General features: G+C 46.6%; 1 protein-coding gene and 1 pseudogene across 16 annotated transcripts in view; both read right to left on the reverse strand.

The window, feature by feature from the left end:
• The window catches only part of ANKRD11 (ankyrin repeat domain containing 11), a 236,433-nt gene that overhangs the window by 93,273 nt on the left and 121,209 nt on the right, over positions 1 to 21,951 (reverse strand). The gene's annotated exons all lie outside the window — the stretch shown is intronic.
• On the reverse strand, positions 167 to 3,133 carry LOC143659909 (cold shock domain-containing protein E1 pseudogene; annotated as a pseudogene).

The following is a 21,951-nucleotide window of genomic DNA, read 5'->3' on the forward strand; positions in this document are numbered from 1 at the left end:
AGTGCCGGGCTCCTCGCCACAGGCTGCATCTCTTCCTCGCACGGAGTCCAGTCACACTGACAAAGACAATCCGTACTCAACAGTGCCAACAAACTCCCTCAGCTTTTGTTTATCTGGGAATGTCTTAATCTCTTCCTCATTTTTTTTTTTTTTTTTAATTTTAAAATGGTTTTCTTAAATTTATTTATTTCTTTAAACATAACACGAGGAAGGTGTTAAAACTGGTGTAATAGCTCAATAGAATAAGTATTCCAGATTTTGGGAGGGATGAAGATGGAGATATTCAGAACCCTTCATCAGAATCCCCCCCAACTTGATCATAGTGGATTAATGATGTGCTTTGTGGATGTGGTTAGTCAATGACACCAGCTTGACGGATCTTTCTTTCTGCACCAAATCCCATTGAGTTATCTGGTCCCCTAGGCTGACGAAGAACCATTAGGCGTGGAGCACTGGCATCATCCAGGGTGATGCTCTTCAAGCGATTGACCAACCGATCAGGTCTTGGAGCTGCAACAGCCTTCGGGCCTTCGCAGACTCGCCAAACATTACAGGCGCTGCACTTGCCAGTGCGCTGATTAAGAATCACTGAGAACTCCACCTCATCTCCTGCCTGTAGCTCAATGCCATCCTGAACTTCTTTCACATGGAAAAAGAGCTTCTTGCTATCTCCTACTTCATAGTTAATGAAGCCAAACTGATCTTTCACACACTCCACTGTGGCCCTACGCAGGGGTGTGATGTTATAGGCCATAGTCTGTGCATTTTGGCCCAGGACACACAACTGGAACTTGACACTCTCCCCTTTCTGTAGGCAATCCCCTTTGTTGGCCATCCCAACTATGCCAAATGGATAGACCTCACCTTTCATATCCCCCTCCTCCACGATCTCAATCATTCCTTGGTATTCAGTTTGTGTTGGATCAACACTCCTCAGGGGGCGAATGACTTTACCAGAGTAGATGGTGGGATCAGCTTCCTCAGTAATGCCATTCACTGAGTGTGTTTTGTTCACCTTTTCTGCACTGACTTTGTTGCCTTTGCCTTTGGACAAGCTGTACTCCACCATGTCCCCCAGTTCCAGGCTATCAACATCACCTGAGAACTCGCTGTAATGGAAAAAGATTTCCTTATCATGATTGGCTGTTTCAATAAATCCAAAATTATCCTTCAGAGTTGCCACATAACCCAAGAGCCTCTTGGAATTGGAATTACGACCTAAAAGTCGCACACAAGTTGCAATCTGCTGCCCAGGCCTCTGTTTGTCATTAATACTAAATTCAACCTTATCTCCTATTTGAGGAGAAGTAGATCCTTCCACATCCTTGGCTTGAAAAGCAATAGTCAGTTTTACCCCACAATCATCATAAGCAATTATGCCATCCTCAGCCTCCTTCTCTTTGCCTTTATTTGGGCTAGTGGTTTTGGGATTGGAAAAAGTGGCTTCTTTTTCTACAGTGCCCAAGAAACGATGATCTGAATGGGAATGGAATGAAACCGTGCCCTTCGGAAGTTTTTTAATCCTAATAGCATGATTTCTTTGGGCAGAGAGCATATCAGGAACTACAGTAAACTCTACTTCATCAGCAATATGGAGCTGGTTTCCATCAAGAATTTCACTGAAGTGGAAGAACATGCGAGCATCACGATCCACACATTTGATGAAACCAAAACCATCTCTCATGGCAGCAATCACACCCATTTCTCTAGCTTCATTTGTGAACTGAAATGTATTTGACAGAACTTCTATGTTGGTTGCTCGTTCTAGTTTGTCACGTCTGTCTGTTGAAATATTAAACCTAACATGGTCACCTTCCAGCAAGGTCACTTTGGATTTTGTATCTTTGTCTCCAAAGGGAAGTTCTTTAGGAATCACAAAGTCAACTTTGATGCGTCCTGGCAATGGGTCATTCTGATTTTTACTGGGTACTTTTGGGATCACTTTGGTTACAGTTCCTTCAAAATGTTCAATGCTGATATCTTCAAAAATGACTGTTCCTTGAGGCAATAGTCTGACATCTGTTGCAACTTCTTTACCATTTCTGTCCTTGATTGTGAACTCCACATCATCTCCAGGCTGTAAGGTTTCTAGGTCACCCTTAAATTCACTATAGTGAAAGAATATCTCTTTTACTACATCACCTCTTTCAATAAAGCCAAATGCCTCCTTCATGGCACAAACTACTCCCTGACAGCGGGCTTGTTTCTTTTTCAACAGCATAATGTTACGAGCACTTACAGCACCAGTATGTTTATTGTTATCAATTACAAAGTTTATTTTATCTCCAGTTTCCAGCTGAACGTTCCCTTCGACATCTTCAGGGGTGTAAGTCAGATAAAACACTTCTTGTCCATTAATTCGTTCTTCAGGGAGGATTTCTGGTTTTATCTTCACCAGTTTAACAGCAATGGGTTTCCCAGTCCGCCGGTCAGATGATACTTCAAATTCAACATCATCTCCTACTTTTGAGTCCTGCAGGTTGCCATTATATTGTGAACAGTGGAAGAAAAGTCTAGCTTGACGTTCTGAACACTGAATAAATCCGTAAGAGGTTAGCAGTTTTTCGATAACCCCAGTTTCACGCAGTGCTGCTGAAGTACCATTGGGGTACCCATTGTGTCCATTGTTGGGGAGAAGGTTTGGATCAAAGCTCATCTCGCAGTGATAATCAAATATTATTGCACTTTCAGTAGTATTTGCTGATTCTTCTTTTTCAGCACACGTTTGAAAGGATGAAAGTTGCTAATATTAAAAAAAAAAAAAAAAAGAGCGAGAGAAAATGATCTATCAAGCTAATAAAGAATACAACTGCTGCTGCACCGGGCAATCTCACAGTACAGCACTGAAGAAAACAAAGACTACTAGCAGCGTTGGGAAGTGCTCTTTCAAAGCTGTTGAGTAGGCACAAACTTCTTGTTTCAGATCAAGTGCTGTGTCTTCAACTTAAGTGTACTCTTCTTTGGTCTTGTTAGTTGTTACGACGTTTGTTCCTTGCCTGATCTGAACTTGAAGCAGCAGTTTCAGGTGGTAAAGTCTGTTCTGTTACACTTCATACCCAACAGCTCAGCGCCCCCTCTCCAGCGCCGCCATAAGCAGCACGGCCCGGTACGTAGGAATAAATCTCGCCTCTCTCGCGAGAGTTGCGGGCCCCGAGCGCGTGCACGAGAACCTCTTCCTCATTTTTGAAAGAAAGTCTTGCCCAATACAAATTCTTGGTTGGCAGTTGCCTTCTTTAAGCTCTTTAAATATTCCTTCCCACCGCCTTCCTGCCTCTGTGGTTTCTGGTGAGAAACTGGCACGGGGTCCTAAGGGGACCTCCTTGCACACAGCATGCTGCTCTTCTCTGGCAGCTTGCAGGACTCTCTCCTTGTCCTCGGCACGTGGCAGTCTGACTACTCTACAACTGCGCAAGGCTCTGAGTTTATCCTGTGCAGGGTTCATGGGATTCCTGGAAGTGCATATCCATGTCTTTTCTTTCTTTAAATCTGGGGACTTTTCTGCCATTATTTCTTTGAATAATTCTCTGTCCCTTTCTCTTTTTTCTCCCTCTGGGACCCCTACAGCATGCATATTTGGCACATTTGATGGGTCCCACAAGTCTCCTAGGCTCTGTTTGTTCTCTTTTTTTTTTTTTCTGCCCCTCAGCCTAAATCACTTCAATTGCCTTGTCTTACAGTTCATTGATTTCTCCTTCTGCTGGCTCCAATCTGCTGTTGATACCACTCTAGGGAATTTTTCACTTCAGTTATTGGGATCTTCCAGTATTTGTCTGGTTACTTTAAAATTTCTCTCTTTTTATTGAGATTCTCATATTGTCCATTCATTAGTTTCTTGATATCTTCTAGTTCTTTCTCTGTTTTCCTTTATCTCCTTGAGCATTCCGAAGATAATTTTTTTTAACCCTCTGTTGATGGTCTCTTGGTTTTTTCTTGTTCCTCTGGATGAGCCTCATTTCCTGCTTCCTCATTTGTCTTGTATCACTTGTCGTGCACTGTACATTTTAATATATCAATTCTGAGATTCAGTCCCTGAACTGTCTGTTCCATAAGTTTGCATCCAGCTAGTGATATGCCAGAGATGGAGTGTTGAAGGTTTTTTTGTTGTTGTTTCTTTTAAAACAAAAACAGAAATGAAACGCCTTTCACAGTCTTTGCAAAGGGGCTCTGTGCTGGCTGGCGCTCCTTCAGAGTTCCGCATCCTGGTGAGGCCCTCCCGAGGTGAATGGGAAGTGTGGGGCCCTCCCCAGCTCTGCTACGCCTGCATCTCATCCTCGGGGCATGCTTGCTCTGGGGCCGTGCTTGCTCTGGGGGCGTGCTTGCTCATGGTTTAGGGGCCCTAGTGCCCCCCACTCCCACGCTCCCCCTCAAGCCCACGAAGCAGAGGCTCTCCTCCTGGGTGCTCTACTGTGTGACTTATGGTCACTGTTTGACTTAAAGCCTGCAATCCCTTGCCCCAGAATACTCTCTTTCTTACACTGCTTTAGCTGTCTTGCAGTCCAGGGGCTGGGGAGACCAGAGAGGAGTGTCCTGGGGCAGGTCTCTAGGACATATTCACAGGCTGGCACAGACCCTCGGGCACCTTTGGGACCCACTCACAGGCTGGCACAGGCCCTCGGGCCCTGGTAGGACCCCATCTGCTCACATTGTGCTGTCCTCCTCCACTGTTGAATGGGCCCTGCCACGACTGGCTATGGGCCTGGGCGCTGCACCACGGCTGCTGGGACCAGGGCCTTTCAGAGCAGAGACCTCTCTCTACTGGTCTCGTGGTAGGGCGCAAGGTACTCCCTCCTCTGCTATGGGAGAGCTGGGTGGAAAGGACGTCATTTTTTCTTCAAATGTTTGCTAGAAATCACCTATGGGGTTTCCTTTATGGGAATAACTTCAGAAAAAAAAACTAGTTCTTTAATAGATATAGTACTGTTCAGGTTATCTGTTTCTTATTGAGTGAGCGTAGGAATTTGTAATAATACCTTTCAAGGAATTTACCCATTTCATCTAAGTTGTCAAATTTATTTATTTGCCCTTCTAGGGACTATAAGAACAGAGAACAACCCCCGTGACATGGCTTACAAAGAAATTTTTTTCCCATCAATCTTATTTATCTTTAACATTTGGCTTCACTGATTTTTTTTCTCCACCGCTTTCTTTAAAAAGCATCATTTTGGTAAGTGTCAAAATTCTACTCCCATTCATGTTAAACTAAGGACAGAAAGAGACTCCCCAACCTAAAGAAGGGAAGTCTACAAAGCACTGACCCTCTTCTCCTAAGCTGATGAAAAAGGCAAAAATGTCCACTGTCACGACTTCTATATGTCAACAAAATGGAGGTCCCGATCAGACAAAGACAACAAAAAGAAATGGCAGGGACCCAGACTGGAAAAGAGAAAGTGAAACTGCCTTTACTGACAGGTGATACGGTCACCTCTGTGGAAAATCCCATGGGATCTATGAACATAAATGGCCACTAAGGATGAATGAACGAGTTCAGCAAGGGTAAAATACACAAGCTTGCTACTTTTTTTCAAATCAATTCCATTTCTACACACTAGCAACAAACAATAGGAAACTGAAATTTGAAATCAACAATGCCTCTGAAAATAGCAACAAAAATACGAATATCTAAGGGAAAATGTGAACAACATACATGCAGGATCTCTACAGCAAAAACTAGAGAAGCCTGCTCAAGGAAGGCAAGCACGCCTGAACACACGGACGCAAGCCGCCACCTCATCTGGCGGTTTCCCAGCTCCACCCAAATTTCAGCTGACTTTTCCTAAGTAAAAATTGACAAGTAGATTTTGAAATATATTTGGAGGTCGAAAGCATCTAGTGTACCCTAAATAACAAAAACAAAGAACAAGGTGGAAAGCCAACGACAGAGATGGAGACAGAGTCCTGGGCGCAGGCTCTGTGGGCGGAGCCAGAGACAGTCTCCCAACTGCCCAGCCCACCTGTGGCAAAACAACCAAGTCATTCAACTGGGGTGGGGGGTGGGGGATACTACGTTCGACAAATAGAGCTTTGAGTAGATGGATAGCCTCATGCCAAAAAAGAACCTCTACCCTTACCTCATAGCACATTTAAAAATTGCCTCAAAATAGAACTAAATACAAGAGCTAAATCTAAGCAACTTTTAGAAGAAAGCATAGGGGAAAATCTTTGTGTCATTGGGCTAGACAACGATTTCTTAAGTATAACACAAAACACAGAAAATATCTAAAAAAATTTTTTTGGTAAGCTAGACTTCATGAAATCAAAAATTTCTGCTCGTCAAAAGATACCGTTAAAAAAAATGAGAAAACCAGCCAGAGAAGAAATATATAAACAAAATATATCTGGTTAAGTACTTATGTCTGGACTATATGAAGAAACCTGAAAATTCAGTAAGACAAATAACTCAATATTTGAAAACGAGCAAAAAAGAAAAAGCATATGTAAAGAAGCTCAATGTCTTGTGGTATGTTTGTATGCTATATGGTGGAGGTCACATTTCATTCTTTTTCCATGTGACCCACCCTTGCACCCCACCCCCAAGCAGCTCAGCCTCTTCCAACACTAGCCATGCTGAGTTAAAGCCACAATGGGAGCTCTCCACAGCGGCTGGAACAACGGCACGGGGCATGCCAAGGGTGTGGAGGAAAAACTGTACTCATCTTTGGAAAATGGTTCGGCAGTTTCCTAAAAAGTTAAGTACTTTTCAGTGGTAGAATGCTTGCCTTTCATGCGGGAGATCCGGGTTCAATTCCCAGACCATGTGCCTCCCCCGTCAAAAAGTTAAATACTTACCAACGACAGAAACCACCATCCTAGATATTTACCAAAGAGAAAATAAAACCTGCACACATGCAAAGGTTATCGAGGTGGTGTATTTCCCAAATCCGTTTTGCATGGCTGGTACCTTAAACGCTTGGTAGGGTGGGGGTCTCAGACAGTCTGATGCTGGTCAGCTATGGAGAAGCAGGAATCCCGTGGGCAGTGCAGATGACACAGGCCCCTCAAGATGCTTTCCCCTCAGGGCTGAAGGCATGTCTGGTGTCCACGTACAGACAGGCGCAGGCCAGAGTGCTGGGAGCAGATGGGGCGTCTCCAGCAGTCCCCATCAAGACCCAAGGGGAGGTGGGCAGCAGGCACTTCTGCTGACCAGCACTGGATGGAACTGGGCCACACTGCCTCCTTATCCCCTCTTGGGGACTTCTGGTCCACTCTCAAGAGAACAACAGGTTTAGGCAAGGCAAGGCAAGGCTGTGGGGGGTGGGGTGGGGGGTGGGGTGGGGCCTAGAACAGTGCTCTCTCCACCCTCCATGCACAGCACTCCCTCAGCTGCAGGCAGCCATGGGCACCTTCTCACATGGAACCTGCTCTCATAGTTTGCAAAAGCAAATCAAGTCAGCCTCCTGATTTGATAAGCAAAGTTTCAAAGTGTCTTCCAGGCTCCAGAACCTTCCATTTCTGCATTCATGGGTACCAGCAGATCGGCCAGTAAGCACCCAAAACTACCCTGGGGACAGTACCAGAGGCCCTGAACTGGGAAAGGGTTAGATCAAGTTCAACTTCCCACATATTCCCGGAATCTCACTGCATGCTCGAGCACTGTCGTGCACAACACAGACAGAAGGAATTCACCAACCCTAGGACCCCAAAGCAGTGAGTACACGAGCAAGGCTGCATGTCTGCCTACATCAGCCAGCAGAATGAGAGCCAGCAGGAGACCTGAGATGCTACACAGGTGCAGTGCTGTTGCCACGCTCTAATTTCAGCAATTTACAAGCAACACACACCACGAGAACGGCAAAACCTTAAGACGGTGTCTTAAGAATTAATCATCTTGGGGATGAGAAACAAGAGTTAAGACGAGTTTGGGAGTTCCTCTTTGGTGAGAATGTGTTAAGTGTCTAAAATGGAGACTGATGATGACATTATGAGTCATGGACTGTTTATTTTGGACATTATCCACGATGCCCAATGGACGGAGGGGACCAAAGGAAACACTGACCAAGAAGCAGAAAGGCAAACACTAGTGTATACATATGCTGGAATATTGTGCAGCTACAGAAAGGAACGAAGTTGTGAGGCAGGCAATGAGGTGAATAAACCTTGAGGACATTATGCTATGCACAATGAGCAAGAAATAGGTCAGTGGGTCCCAAGTCCTGCTGCAGGGCCGCAGGTTGAGGCCAGCCTAGTAAGTGGAGCCGGGAAGGTGGCAGTGTCCACGGGCATCACGTGAGGCAGGTCGGAGGCCGGTGACTCACACTGAGCAATGCCCCCCACTGACCTCAAAGCAGTGGTCAGCAGAAGGCAGTTCTGTTTGCAAAAGCTGAGGGACTGAGAAGCAAGAACCTGAGACGGTTTTGGACATTATCCACAATGCCCAATGGACAGAGGTGACCAAAGGAAACACTGACCCAGAAGCAGAACTTCCTAGTGCAGAAGCCCGGAGTTCTCAGGAGTGCACCGATGGGAGATGGGGACCAGAAGTGAGCCAAGACGCCTTCTTTGACTGCGCTACCCTCACCAGATCAGACCCACGACCCGCGACTCACTCCGCACACCTGAACCCCTTCACTCGCCCTGCCGCCCACGCACCCCTGTACCACTAACCTCTCGTGCGTGTGCCCGCCCCCGCCCCCACAACCACACCCAAAGGCGCACACTCCGGCCCCAACCCAACCCACCTCTCCTGCATAAACAGTCTCCACCAGCCCCTCCCACGTCCTACCTCCCCAACCCTGCCCCCTGCAGGCAGTCGCCAGCACATGCAGGCTGTTGCCAGCACATGCAGGCTGTCGCCAGCACATGCAGGCTGTGGGCACTTACCTCCATACCCAGGCCATACCCGCCACCAGCCCTTACAGTCACGCAACCCCACCCTGCCTCCCTGAGCTCTGCACACGTGTGTATGTTTACAGTCCTCCCAGCTCTGGGCATGCGCAAGGCCCACAGTCGCGCCCCTGAGCTCTGGGCAAGTGCTGATCTAAGCACCTGGGACACAACCGCTCCCAGCCCAGGCAGGCTCCCAGCCCGCGCAGGCTCCCAGCCCAGGCAGGCTCCCAGCCCACGCAGGCTCCCAGCCCACGCAGGCTCCCAGCCCACGCAGGCTCCCAGCCCACGCAGGCTCCCAGCCCACGCAGGCTCCCAGCCCAGGCAGGCTCCCAGTCCAAACAGGTGTGATGCTGACCCACTGCCCTGAGCTCTGCGCGTGTGCACAAAGGGCCCCGCGTCCTGGACCAGCGCACACCAGGGCTCCCGCCCCCCAGACCCGTGCCCCTGCACAGCCACATCCTCCCCTGCGCTGGGCGCCCACGCTCACGGCACCAGCGTAGCATCCCCAACCTGCACCTATACCTGCTCTGCAACATCACTGCACTGCCATGCCCTGCCCTGCATCCTGTTCCACATCATCCAGCAACGACAAGGCTTTAGAGGACTGAAGGAAATCAACTTCCAAAGTAAACCAATCAAGATATCGACATGCCACGAAGGCAGCAGATGGTCACTAAACATATCATGATCAGACAGATACAGCCCAGCCTAATGACCAAATTAAACACCAGAAGAGACACAGACATTGGAACAACTAATCCGAGATGTTCATACAACTCTACTAAATAAAATAAATGGGATGGCTAATGCCATAAAGGACAAGAAGACACTACAAGAGCATAAAGAGGAATTTGAAGGCATAAACAGAAAACTAGCTGATATCACAGAGATTAAGGATGCTGTAGACCAAATAAAAAACATACTAGAGAGACTAAAATTTTCGCAGACAAACAAATCCTAAAAAGATCCATCAACAAGAAACCAACCCTAGGAGAAATACTAAATGGAGTTCTGCCAGTTGAAAATAAAAGACAGGAGAGAGAGGTCTGGAGGAGGGCACAGAATTGAAGCATACCAGTAAGGATAACTAAAAGGATGAAAAGAGAAAGAGGAAAAAGAATATATAGATCTGACAAACAAAATCCAAAAGACGATGGATTCAAGAAATGTCTTTTCAGTAATAATTCTGAATGTTAACAGACTAAATTTACCAATTAAAAGATACAGATTGGCACAGTGGATTAAGGAATATAATCCAGCAAGAGACGCATTTTAGACAAGGATACAAACAGACCGAAAGTGAAAGGATAGAAAAAGATTTTCCTCACAAATTGAAACCAAAAGAAAAGCAGGAGTAACTATGCTAATATCGGACAAAATAGACTTTAAATGTAAAGGCGTCATAAGAGACCAAGAAGGACACTGTATATTAATAAAAGGGACAATTCAACAAGAAGAAATAACTATCATAAATGTTTATGCTCCGAATCAAGGAACTCCAAAGTACATGAGAAAGACACTGGCAGAACTGAAGAGAGTGATAGACGTTTCAACAGTAATAGTAGGAGACTTCAATATACCACTCTCGTCTATAAATAGAACAACCAGACAGAAGGTCAACAAGGAAAAAGAGAAGTTAAACAACTTGATAAATGAATTAGACCTAACAGACATATATAGGTCATTACACCCCAAAACACCAGAATATACATTCTTCTCTAGTGCTCATGGAACATTCTCCAGGATAGATCATAGGCTGGGAAGAAAACAGGTCTTTATATATTTAAAAACACTGAAATTATTCAAAGCACTTTCTCTGATCACAATGCAATGAAGCTGGATCTCAATCACCTGTCATGGTTAGGTTCACGTGTCAACTCGGCCAGGCGGTAGTACCCATTTGTCTGGTTGGGCAAGACTGGCTTGTCTGCTGCTATCAGGACATTTCATAGAATTAAATCATGATCACGTCGGCTGCATACACAGCTGACTGCATTTGTAATCAGTCAAGGGGGGTGTCTTCTGCAATGAGTGATGCTTAATCTAATCATTGGATGCCTTTTAAGGAGGATTCAGAAGAGACAGGCTCTCTTCCTGCTTCAGCCAGTGAGCCTCTCCTGTGGAGTTTGTACAGACCCTTCACAGGAGTCACTGGCTTCCCAGTCTGTTGTACAGATTCTGGGCTCTATATTCCCACGGTTATGTGACACACTTTTATAAATTTTTTTGGGGGGGAGTGCATGGTCCGGGAATCGAGTCCAGGTCTCCTGCATGAAAGGCAAGCATTCCACCACTGAACCACCAATGCACCCAACACTTTTATGAATTTCATATCTACGGATAGTTCCTGCTGATTGCTTTTCTAGAAAACTACAGCTAAAACACCACTGAAAAATGAGAATATTCACAAATACATGGAAATTAAATAACACACTCTTAAACATATATAACAATTTATACAATAAAAGTACCTAACTCTCAAGTGAATATAATATTAGTACTTGGGGGGGCAGAAACAAAAGAGCAAATATTAATGGTTTCTCTTAGAGAAAACTTACAAGAAAACTGGGGCTTAGATGGTGGACTCTTATAGCAGTCACATTTAGTGTGGAGCTGTTAAATGTTACTTCTACCTTTTGAGAGGTTTGCTGTATGTGTATAACGGTATTTTCCTAGAACTCTGGCTACCTGTGTGACACCTAAGACTCAGAGCTGGAGCTCTTCAGCGCTGAAAGTCAGCATTGGTCCACACAGCAACTACTAAAGGAGCCAAAAAAGAGATCAGGCTTTAGCGATAAGAAGAAAGCCGATCCGGTTGGGTCTAAGGTAAATCAGAATGCAGGGTAAAGGACGACATTGTCTATATTTTAGAACTTCACCTACTGTGTGAGGCCAAAGGGAGACAGGTTTATTTTGTGCAAAACCTAAATTTCCTGCAGCATATAATCTAATTCAACCTGCCTGGACAGCTCATTTAAACAACCCAAACACAGGGAGCCCAGAATGGGAATGAGGAATTGCAATTCTCTAAAGCTTAATCTAATACCCAGATACACCCTACATATGTTGACAGATAATTAAAAAGTATTGACAAAGTCCATTGAGGTACTGGAGAAAAAATATGGAACTATTAAACTTTACCACCTGGGAACCCCCTGATACTCTGTCAAACACTGGGGACTCAAAGTTAGTAAGTCAAGCCCTTGATCTTGAGGTTTGCTGTTGCGAAGCTCTTTCCTGTAATAGAGAAGCTAAGCCTACCTACAGTTATGCTTAAGAGTCATGCCCAGAGAGCCTCTTTTGTGGCTCAGATGCAGCTTTTCTTTCTTTCTCTAAGCCCAACACTGTAAGAAATATCATTACCCTCCCTGTTTCATGGGATATGACATCCAGGGGTGTGAGTCTCCCTGGCGACCTGCAACATGAGTCACAGGGATGAGCCTGCCTGGCACCATGGGACTGACAAAGTCTTCCGGACCAAAACGGGGGAAAGAAGTGTAACAAAATAAGGTCTCAGTGGCTGAAAGAGTTCAGATAGAGTTGAGAGGCTATTCTGGAGGCTGCTGTCCCCCCACCCCTGCTGTGGTATGATCTAGGGTTTGCCTATTCTTATCTACATGGATTATTTTGTACATGCTGTTAAGTTATTGCAAGCCTATTCCCATTCAGCTTTTTAAAATATTTTTATGAAAATATCTTCACACACATACAGTCCATCCAAAGTATTCAATCAAAGGCTTACAACACCATCACATAGTTGTGTTTTCATCACCATGATCATTTTTAGAACATTTGCATCACTCCAGAAAACAAAATTAAAAAACAAAGAGGAAAAATTCATACATCCCACACCCCTTACCCTCCCTCTCATTGACCACTAGCATTTCAATCTACCCAACAGTTCTCTACCCCTTACCCCTCCTTATTATTTATTTTTGTCCTTACTATTTTTTTTTAACTTATGTGTGCATACCCTGGATAAAAGGAAGGTCAGCCACAAGGCTTTCACAATCACACACTTTGTAAAAGCTATATAGCTATACAATTGTCTTCAAGAATCAAGGCTACTGAAACATAATTCAACAGTTTCAGATTATTTCCTCTAGCCATTCCAATACACCACAAACAAACAAGGGTTGTCTATAGAATGCAGAAGAATAACTTCCAGACCTTGAGTAGGGCATGAGATTTTGTAGGTTTGTCCAGAGGGATGCCCTGATAAATCCCAGAGTGATTTAAACAGTGAATAAAATGTATTTGCAAAGTCCCCTTGGGGGAATGGTGAGAAAGGGGGAAAATTCAACTTTCCCAAGTGGAGAATTCTTGATATTCTCACAAGCAATACAGACAACCAAAGCAATAGGCTGAGCCTCCAATCTTGGGTTTGTTCATAAGAAACTTCACCCCACAAAGCATAGGCTAGCCTACTTAAAATTAGGCCTAAGAGTCACCCCCAAGAGAACCTCTTCTGTTGTTCAGTTGTGGTCGCTCTCTCTCCAGCCAACACAACAAGCAAACTCACTGCCCCCCCTCCCCCGTCTATGTGGGACATGACTCCCAGGGGTGTGGACCTTCCTGGCAACATGGGGCAGAAATCCTAGAATGAACTGAGACTCCACATCAAGAGGTTGACAAAACCTTCTCGACCAAGAGGGGGAAGAAAGAAATGAGACAAAATAAAGTGTCAATGGCTGAGATTCCAAACAGAGCCGAGAGGGTATCCTGGAGGTTAATCTAACGCATTAAACAGATGTCACCTTTTTAGTTAAGGTGTAATGGAGAGGCTGGAGGGAACTGCCTGAAAATGTAGAGCTGTGTTCCAGTAGCCATGTTTCTTGAAGATGATTGTATAATGATAATAGCTTTCACAATGTGACTGTGTGATTGTGAAAACCTTGTGTCTGATGCTCCTTTTATCTACCTTGTCAACAGACAAGTAGAACATATGGATTAAAGAGAAATAAATAATAGGGGGAAAGTGTTAAAATAAACTAGTAGATTGAAATGCTAGTGATCAATGAAAGGGAGTGGGAAGGGGTATGGTATGTATGAGTTTTTTTCTGTTTTCTTTTTATCTCTTTCTGAACTGATGCGACTGTCCTGAGAAATGATCATGATGATGATGAATATACAACTATGTGACAATTTTGTGAGTTAGTGATCATAACAAGAATGGAATGATCATATGGTAAGAATGTTTGTGTGTGTATGTGGTTATGTTTCATTAGAAAAAAATTATTATGGTGAAGAATACACAACTATGCCACAATAGCATGAGCCACTGATTTGTATATCATGTATGGACTGTATGTTTGTGAAGATTCGTCAATAAAAATATAAATTAAAAAAAAAGAAGAAGAACCTCCAGAATAACCTTTCGACTCTGTCTGAAATCTCTCAGCCACTGAAACTTTATTTTGCTCATTTCTCTCCTCCCCTATTTGGTCAAGAAAGTTTTTTCAATCCCATGATGCCAGGTCCTGGCTCATCCCAAGCCAGGATGAGCCATGGAGGAGTCATGGGACATGACTCCCTGGCTCATCCCAAGCCTGGGAGTCATGTCCCATGTAGGAGGAGGGCAAAAGAATTCACTTGCCAAGTTGGCTTAGAGAGGCCACATCTGAGCAATTAAAAGAGGTTCTCAGGGGGGCTGCCTCTTAGGCCTAATTATAAGTAGACTTAGTTTCTCCTTTGCAAGAGTAAGTTTCATAGGGGTAAGCTCCAAGATCAAGGGCTAAGCCTACTGAGTTGGTTGTCCCCATTGCTTACAAGAATATCAGGAATTCCCCAGATGGGGGAGTTTAATATTTCCTCCTTTCTCCCCAGTTTCCCAAGGGAACTTTCCAAATATCTTTTATTAGTCTTTGCCCAAACTACTCTGATGAATCGGGGCATCACACTAACCTGGACAAACCAACACAACTGGGGGCTACTCTCGTGCAAACTTCAGCTACATATTGCCGATTGCCACGCTTTGCCAAATCCCAATCAACATCATGCCTGTTAAAAATAAAGAACACCCCAGGGCTCCATCTGAGATTCTGTGAAAATTGCATGCACTAAGTTTACTTTTCAGAAATCTAAAACCTCCAGATGGTTCCTAGGCCAAGTAAACCCTGAAACCCTGGGGTGCCAGTCTCTCCAAGAACATCAACTAGTTCCATCCCCCTATCCTTACTGCCAATACCCCTTTTCAACATGTAAAAAGTTAGAATGGGCATAGCTAAAATACCCTTAAAGACTGGGAGAAGGATCAAAGAAGGAGAAGATGTAACAGAGAAGACAGGATTGAAGAAATGAGTATGACTGCTGAATCATTATACTGATATTTCTTTCAGTTTCCAGTGTCTTGGAGCAATTAGAAGGAAAAACCTGAAATTGTGGGACTGTTACCTATACCAAACTCTAAAATCTGTTCTATAACTACTTGTTTTAAAATACTTTGAGCTGCACTGCTTTTTTGTAGATATATTTCACAATTTAAAAGATTTAAAAAAAGAACTAAGCATCACCTTAATCTTCAGAAATAAGCTAATTCATGTAATAAAACCCAGACTGCTGCTGGGTTCCAGGCAGCCCAGCATGGGCTGGGCCCAGACAGATGCCAGTTTGCCCCCCTTACTTCCCTCCACCCCTGCCAGGCACTCTGCTCTGCCATCTTTGGGCCTGTCCTCTGGTCTCTCCAGGAGCTGGGCAAAGCTGTCTCTTGCTCACAGAGAAACAGCATCTCGCAGCTTCACGCTGGCTGGTGCCTGCCTCTTTCCAGGACCATGAGAACTGTACCCGCCTTCCTCCTGACTGGAGAGCTGCACCTAGACTGACACCTGTCAGTCTGACTTACTGACTCGGCTTACTCAAAATCACGCATCTGATCACATCAAATCCGCATCCTATTCTCCTCATCCGGTCTTGCCAGGTAGGCAGACACAATTACCATCAAATTTTTAAAAATTACAAAAAACATCTATTCTTGTTGTTACCTAGGTTTTTTGTCTTTATGTTGTTGTGTTGTGGATTTTTTTTCTAAATATATTCTGTATATTACAATATCAGAAGATGTATGATTTCCAAATATTTTCTCCCATTCTATACGTTTTCTTTTCACACTCTGGTTAATGTCCTATAATATATAAAGTTTTTAATTTTGAGGAAGCCCAATTTCTCTATTTTTTGTTGTTGCGCTTGCTTTTGGTGTCATCTCCAAGAATCCACTGCAAAACCCAAAGTCATAAAGATCTCCTCTAAGGTTTAACTGTGGCACAGGAAGGCCCCTCCAATCACATGCCACGTGGGGATCTAGTTGCTCCAGCACCGTTTGCTGAAAACACTATTCTTTCCCCCAAAGAATGGTCTTGGAACCCTTGGAGAAAATCAACTGACCAGAGAGACCATGGGTTATTTTTGGACTCTCAGTCGTACTCTCTTCATCCATATGTCTGTCCTTAGGCCAATACTACACCGTTTCAATCACTGCTTTGCTCAAAACTTTGAAATCCTATTTTTTTTCCAAGACTGTTTTGGCTTTTCAGTGTTCCTTGCAATTCCATATGAATTTTAGGATCAATTTGTCCATTTCTACAAAGAAGCCACATGGCGTTCTCCAAGAGATTACACAGAACCTGTCTGAACAGGCTGGGGAGTATCAGCATCTCCAGCTCACGAACAAAGGGGGTTCCATTTATTTATCGTGGGTTCCATTTATTTATATCTTCCTCATCTCAACAAACTTTCATGATTTTTAGAGTATACATTTTGTGCTTGAGTTTATTTCTGAGTATTTTATTCTCTCCTATTGTTCTAATTTCATCTGAGGGCCCTTCACTGCCAGCGTGTAGAAAACACAATGGGTTTCTGTGACCCACAGCCTTGCTGAACTCATTAGTTCTCATACTTTTTTCAGTGTATTTGTTAATATTTTCCCAACCCATGACCATGTTTTGGTTTCAAATTTTCTATCATAGTTTCGAGGGACTACCGTAAGTCACCACAAACCCAGTGGCTGAAAACAATAGGGATTCACTCTCTCACAGCGCCGAGGGCCAGAGGTGCAAAACCAAGGCAAAGGTAGGCTGCGCCCCCTCCCCCCAGGGCTCGGGGGGGCTCCTCCTGGCATCCTCCAGCCTCTGCCCTGAGAGCCCCAACACGCCTGGGCCCGTGGGCACACCCCTGTGGCTTCTGCCTTCATGTCACACAGCCACCTCATCTTCCGTACATCTTCTCTTCAGCATGTCTGACCCACCACTCCTCTCTCTCTCGATACAGTAACATGTCTGCTGCAGATAAAAATGTTTTTTCTTCTTCCTTTCTGTATTTGTCAAGGTTCTCCAGGGAAACCAAACAGAAGGAAGATAGATAAAATGTGAATATTATGAGACTTATTTTAGGAATTGGTTCACATAGCTGGGGGTAGGGGCGGGAGGGTGAGCACACCCCAATCCTGGACGGAGGGCACAGGCTGGGGGCGCTGGTGAAGGGCTTCCACGGATGCCCAGGAAGCAGCACGTGGCTGAAGGAGCGAGATGCCCTTGGAGCTTCCTTGTGCCGTCACATGATGGATGAGCCCTCCCTCACTGCCGAAGGCACCCTCATCAGCACAGAGCAGTCAGCTGGCTGTTGCTAAGTCCACGACCTGTCCTCGCAGCTCACAGTCAGGCCAGGGCTTGCCTGAACAAATAACTGGACACCAACACCCGGCCAAGCTGACACAGGACTTCAACCATTGCATGTTCAAATCTGGGTGTGTTTTATTTCTTTTTTCTAGCCTAACTACGCAGGCTAGAGCTTCCAACACAGTGTTCAGCACAAGTGAAGGAACTGGACAGCCTTGTCTCCTATTTCCTATCTTAGGCGGGAAGGTCCAGACGTTCACCATCCAGGGTGAAGCAAGCTGCAGGTCTTTGATGGATGTCCTTTATCAGCCTGAGGAAGGTCCTTTCTAGTCCTAGTTTACTGAGTGTTTTTATCATGAAAGAGAGCTTACAATTTTATCAAGTACTTTCTCTGCATATATTGAGATGAGATGATGGTATTTGTTTTATCTTCTATTGATAGTATTAGTATTACTTGATTTTCAGATATTAAATCAACCAAACATTCCATATTTTAAATAAAAAATCCAGAATAGGCAGAGCTATAGAGACAAAGTAGATGGGACGGGGTTAAGGAACGGATTTCCTTTTGAGGTAGTGAAGCTGCCCTGAAGTAGAATGTGGCAGCGGCCACACAAATATGTCAATATGGTAGATGCCACTGAGCTTTAAACAGGCGAACTGCACAGTGTGTAGGTTACAGCTCAGTGAAGCTGTGTGTGCCTGAAACGAGGGTCCTAAGGGACGGGCGCTGGACCAATGACACCACTGGGTCACAGGCGGCTGCAGAGGCGACCCGGAGCCACGGTTCTGTGCGTCTCCATGGGAAGGCCAGGTCAAGGCCAGTCCCTGGTCCCAGCACCGGCCATCCACCGCCACAGGCCCTACAGGTGGCTGCTGGGACACTGTCGCAAATGCTGTGCCCAGAGTTGCATGCCGAGGCGCACCTGAGGCAGCGGCCCCGCAGTGCTGTTCTCAGTTCGTACTTGGAGGGGCTCGGTCCAGAGCCCTGCTTCCCTGCACCCCAGTCTCTCTGTTCCTCTCACTGCTGCTGCCCTTAAACTAAAGCTCCAGGACCCTCCCCTGCCACCTCAGCTCTGAGGCCTTTCCTGTCTGCCACCTCCACCGAGCTGGCACAGGGGGCCGGCCCACCCTGCTGCTGGATCTTTTGAGCACGTCTCCTGGAGGCTAAAGGCAGGGCCCAGCACTGAAAGGACAGGGCCAGCCAAGGCACGTCATTAACACTACCTTGTGCCGTGGACCCTGCAGCCAGCTGCAGTTTAAAAGACCCATTCTTCCCTCCTCTTTTCTCACACTGCTTCTCCCATTCAGTGGGATCTTCAAGCAGAGGGAACCATTAGAACAAATTTATTTTAAAACAATCAGGCGTTTGAGAAAAGGACAAAGAAAAGATTAAATATTTAAATAGCAAATATAAGGGTATATATATTTACTTCATTCTTCTATAAAATTACAACAAAACAAAAAGTTATCAGGAAAGCATCCACCTACATTGACAGATAATCTCAAAAAGAAAGGCAGAAGCGGCAGCATGAGGCAATCACAACGAAACCAACCCGAGCAAGAGAAAGGAAGCCGCCATGCACTCAACACGCCTCAGGGTCCCCACAAGCAGCCTGTGCAGGCGGCGCCTACGGGCCCCACTGCACTCCGTCTGCGAGCACCGGACGGCTGGGCAGTTGGGCAGAGAAGAGTGAGTGAGTGGGCGCTCAGGCTGGGCCGGAGGACCTGAGACCCCCAACGCTGCGCAACCCGCCCCGTTTCCCGTTGGCAATGTCACTTCACTGCTGTTAGACGGCGGAAGAAACACCGTCACCCATTCACATCTGCCCAGGCACGCAGCTTCACAAACTGATTTACACAGGATAAGCTAAAATGTGATTAAGCAAAGTAATTATTCTTGTTGATGTTTCTCACTCTAGAATTGTAGTATCTCCTTTTCCTCCTCACCCTGAATTTAAAGGGAACTCTAAGAAATGATTTTCCAAAGACTGGACAAGTCTCTCAACTGCAAAGCACTGAACATGAAACACAGATCAGCGCCAGCGAGTCCGGCCTCATCCACTGCAGAGAGACACCCGCACTGGCCCAAGAGGTCAGGAGACAAAGTGCACACAGGCTGTCGTGGCCTGGACCCTGGATGAGCTCTGGAGAGCCTGTGATCCATGCCCCTTTCCAGAAAAGGTTCTGAGGATTCTGGTGCTTAAAAAAGGAAAATCCCTGAGGCGGGCAGGGCCGACTGCCTGGTCCCGGGGGTTCACAGGGAGGGCGCCCAGGCCGTGGGTACTACACACACGCGGCCTTCGGGAAGGCCAGGAAACAGATGCTGCTGATGCCCAAGGAGCAGCCACCCGCCACCCCGCACCCAGGCCCCCTAACAGCTCCCAGCAAGAAAACCAAGGTGCAGAAACGTTATGCTATTGCCCAAGAGATACCAAGAAGGGAAACCTGGAGGGAAACGGAGGGAGCTGCACCTTTCATTCCACCTGCATCCCACCAAACCCGGGGAAGGGGCCGGGAACGGGCTCACGCTGGCCAAGACACGGTGCCTTCCACGCAAGTGAGGGAGCATATTTGGCGCCTGTAGTTAGCTTCTCAAGAACATAAGAAAACCTCACATTTTGCAGATAACAAGTAAGAGACTGTGAACACGCTGCTGCTTTTCACTAACAAAACACAAGTTATTTTTTCTCAAATTTCGGATTCATCTTTGATGAACAGCATTATTACACAAAGTCATTAACTTAGCCTTTCCAGAGTGAACTATTCCTTCAAAAAATCACATTAGCATTTAAAAAGGGGCCCTGCACATGCTGGACAGTGTCCGAGCCCCCTGGGCGCTCTGCTGCGCGGGGCGGGATGCAGCCATGGGGGTCGGCTCTGGTGGAGAACGCTAAGAGTGTGCGAGATCCAGGGCAAAGGACGGAGAGCAGAGAACTGACGGCCAATGCTGGGAGTCAGCTTGCCCTGAATGAAGGAGGCAAGGTTGAGACAGTCTCACCAGCACCGAGACCTGGTCTCTGGCTTCCTAGAGACGCCTCGGGAAGGGGCCTCCTGCCCGTGCAGACTGGGGTCCACCAGTGCAAGGGGGCCCTGGCCCCACCGAGGAGGGCCTCCAGCTCCTGCCCCAACAGCCGGGGAGGAAGTTTACACAGTGAACACTTCTGCTAAAGGACTGCTCAGAAATCGAACTAAATTCCTAAGGGAATTCATGGAGACTTGCCTGCCCCAACCCTGAAGTAGGGCAACTTCCGCACGGCCACCAGCTGGGCCCCTGTGTGTGTCCTGCCGCCAGCCACCTGCGCACTCCAGCCCCCAGAGCCGGGTCCACCCATGGTGACCCCCACAGTAGCCCCCGCGGGCGACTGCTCCACTCACGGCCGCTTGGGAAGGAGGGTCAGAGGAGGCTAGTGCCACCCATACTTGAAGCACAGCAGTAACATAGCGGCACCGGTTATTTTTAATCAACCAAACCTCACTGCGCCTGACCCTGCTGAAGTTAATTTAAAGCTACAGAGCATCCTAAAGCCGGCCCACTAGCAGCCCTCTCAAGAGTGAATCCACACCAGTGCACAGATGATGGCTCCACCCCGTCTCTGTGCCTGCGGCATGCATGTGACAGACCAGAAGCCCAAATTAATTCTCAGAGCGAGTCCCAACTCTACTAAAAGTCCTGGGCATCCACCCCGTCTGCCCTGACGCCTGTGTCCTGCTCTCGAGGGGTGCACAGAGCAGCTGTGCTCTGGCTCTGCACTGAGGGGCTTGAGTCCAAGGGTTCCAGGAGGGTGGGAGGCAAGGGCCAGTCCCTGAGAGCCGCCCTGCCCCAGTCTGGCCCTTGTCCCCGGCCCAGGTCCCTGGTCTGGCTCCCATGGGGGCAGGACAGGCAGAGGGGCTCTGACCTCCGCCCCAGGGGCATGACAGCAGCCAGCTCGCAGCAGCTGGGATGACGGAGGGACGCTGCAGGCTCTCAGGGAGGGCAGCAGGACACCCCAGCACAAGCCAGACTCTTCTCGGCAGACCTAGGGTCAGCCCCTTCAGGGCTCACCTATGCAGACAGGGTCAAGAGGGCAGCATGGATCTGTACTGACCACCACCCCTAGGTGGAGTGCTGCTTCTGCTGCAGTGGGCGTCCTGTTAGTGTGAGGGAGCTGGGTCGGGAGTTCTGGGTGTGGGTAGCAAGGTGGGCAGAGACCACTGCAGCTGGCTGCCCAGCAGGCTGCTACCCGTGCACAGAGCAGGCAGGACTGGTCATCCACAAACACAAAATCACATCCTTTACTGGGAGCAATGCTTTGCACGAAGTGTACACTGCCAGGTTAGACACTTACTAATCAGGGCTTGTCTCTGCTTCCAATTATAAATTACAAAGTACCAATGCCAATGTTCTCACCCAAAAGACTGCTTCTGAAGTAACCTGGAAACAAGCTCATGGACAAGCCCAACCTGCCCCCCACACCATCCTTAAATAAAACAAAAGTCAGATTCAAATGGCCAGGAACCCTTCTTTCTGCATTCCCCA

This window comes from Tamandua tetradactyla, chromosome 16, assembly GCF_023851605.1.
Source record: "Tamandua tetradactyla isolate mTamTet1 chromosome 16, mTamTet1.pri, whole genome shotgun sequence".
NCBI classification, from domain to species: Eukaryota; Metazoa; Chordata; class Mammalia; order Pilosa; family Myrmecophagidae; genus Tamandua; species Tamandua tetradactyla.